The 2,210-nt window shown below is 53.6% G+C and overlaps 1 non-coding gene across 1 annotated transcript; it reads left to right on the top strand.

Annotated features, from left to right (window-relative positions):
- The first annotated feature begins 1,702 nt into the window (after window positions 1-1,702).
- LOC141270385 (5S ribosomal RNA) lies at window positions 1,703-1,821 on the top strand. Its single transcript, XR_012321623.1, has one exon. It is a non-coding gene; the product is annotated as a 5S ribosomal RNA (ribosomal RNA).
- The last annotated feature ends 389 nt before the right edge of the window (window positions 1,822-2,210 follow it).

Raw genomic sequence — 2,210 nt, forward strand, 5'->3', positions numbered from 1 at the left:
CTTTTTCTTACTTCCACCAGCAGGGGTCACTCTCCTCTATGCCTTTTTTCCATTCCTTTTTTCACAAGCGCACACATGCTCCTTTCTTCTTTTCATTTGCTTTCTCTCTTGCGCTATTTAATCCTTGCAAAATACCAGCATCCTTCTCATCACCGTGGGCCTCCAGCATTGTTGCTTATTTACTTTTAATACTAGGCTTCTTTTCACCAGGACCAGCGACTCCCGCATGACTGGAGGCAACCACCGCTGACCTGGAGGCAACCACCGGTAACCTGGAAGCCAGTTTACAGCACAACCCAAGCAAAACACCTTTGCAGGCCACACGACCCCCCCGAAGAGCAGCTCAAATTCACTCGCAACCATCTCACCCTCTTCCTTCATTCACTCCTGGGCGTTTCGCTCCACCCTAAGTTGCGGGTCCAGCTTGCTCTTTCTGTCACATCCCCGCGATGAACGGTTTAGCCTGCAGGAGACCCTGCGCCGAGCCATTTTTAAACACATCTGATGCGGCAGGTGTTTCATTGCTCAACAAACAACACCTATAGGGACGGCACAGCCTATGCATCGGTCCTTTGGAGACCGCCCCAGAACGGCCAGAGTTCTCGTCCCCACGCGAGCCTGAGGAAGGCTGGCCGGGCGATGGGCCAAGCAGCGTCTACTGGCCATACCACCTTGGATACGTCCGATCTCGGAAGCAAAGCAGAGATGGGTTCGGAAATACTTGGTTGGGACACCTCCTGAGAACACCAGGTATTGTAGACAATTTTGATGACGTTTTGCCATCTTGCCCAGCTCGGCTAGCATGGAGTGGCGCCTTGCTGGACACCGACCTTACGTAAAGTAGAGGCTGGAAGTCCCAAGCCTCCCAAGCCCCCCAAGACCTCTAAGATAAGGACGCAACCCCGCCGCCTCTACCAGGCCTCACACCGAGCTCCTTGCCACGGCTAGGAGTGCTTATTGACCCCGCAGCCGGCCGTATGCAAATGATGGCGTTAAAAGCATCTCGCGCTGTGAAGGGGCCAGGCTTTCAGCAGCTGCCCAGGGGATGGTTTTAGAGGGCGACCGCCTAACGAGGGCCAGCAGAAGTAACGTCTTCTTCTTCAAAGAAGCTTGTGTAACTAACCCAATCAGACAGCTGCCCAGGAGCTAACCTCAGTGCTAGGAAGGAGCGGGAGGGAATTGAGGGGGTGGTTCCTGCTAAGGCCCTGAAATAATAATAAGACAGGCAGGAGAGTCTGACGCATGGTGGCGGAAAAGCTGCAGGTGCAAATAGGGAATGTGGTCTCGTGCGAGCAACTTGTGCATGCTCGCTGTGTGTGAGTGTGCGCTTCCTAGGTACGGCGCGCTGCAGACAGTCAAAAGGGTTGCTCCCTTTCATTAAAAGTTAATCCCCGGCTGCAGGCTATTAGAAAGCAACTAACCGCGCTCTACTCACCCTACCCAGGTCTACCGGTGAGTCTCGCCGCTGCTCCCGGCCTGTGGCATTGGCCGCGACGCTGACGTTCCGTCGACAGCGCGGCAGCCGATCAGTGAGCTCAGCGGCTCTGAGCGGGGCGTTCTGTCTACAAGACCTTTTTAAGGAGCCAGCAAAAAAGTGAAGAGAAAAGAAAGCACAAAAGCACCTTGTCTTACTAAGCACTGGAAAGGGCAGCCGGCAACCGGACGTCAAAGTGGAAAAGCAGCAAGTGAGAGGCCTGTCTCTGCCTACGGCCACACCACCCTGAACACGCCTGATCTCGTCTGATCTCGGAAGCTAAGCAGGGTCAGGCCTGGTTAGTACTTGGATGGGAGACCGCCTGGGAATACCAGGTGCTGTAGGCTTTTGCTTTTTCTTACTTCCACCAGCAGGGGTCACTCTCCTCTATGCCTTTTTTCCATTCCTTTTTTCACAAGCGCACACATGCTCCTTTCTTCTTTTCATTTGCTTTCTCTCTTGCGCTATTTAATCCTTGCAAAATACCAGCATCCTTCTCATCACCGTGGGCCTCCAGCATTGTTGCTTATTTACTTTTAATACTAGGCTTCTTTTCACCAGGACCAGCGACTCCCGCATGACTGGAGGCAACCACCGCTGACCTGGAGGCAACCACCGGTAACCTGGAGGCCAGTTTACAGCACAACCCAAGCAAAACACCTTTGCAGGCCACACAACCCCCCCGAAGAGCAGCTCAAATTCACTCGCAACCATCTCACCCTCTTCCTTCATTCAC

Source organism: Phyllobates terribilis, unplaced genomic scaffold, assembly GCF_046119375.1.
Source record: "Phyllobates terribilis strain yellow unplaced genomic scaffold, ASM4611937v1 Scaffold_4__5_contigs__length_816908805, whole genome shotgun sequence".
NCBI classification, from domain to species: Eukaryota; Metazoa; Chordata; class Amphibia; order Anura; family Dendrobatidae; genus Phyllobates; species Phyllobates terribilis.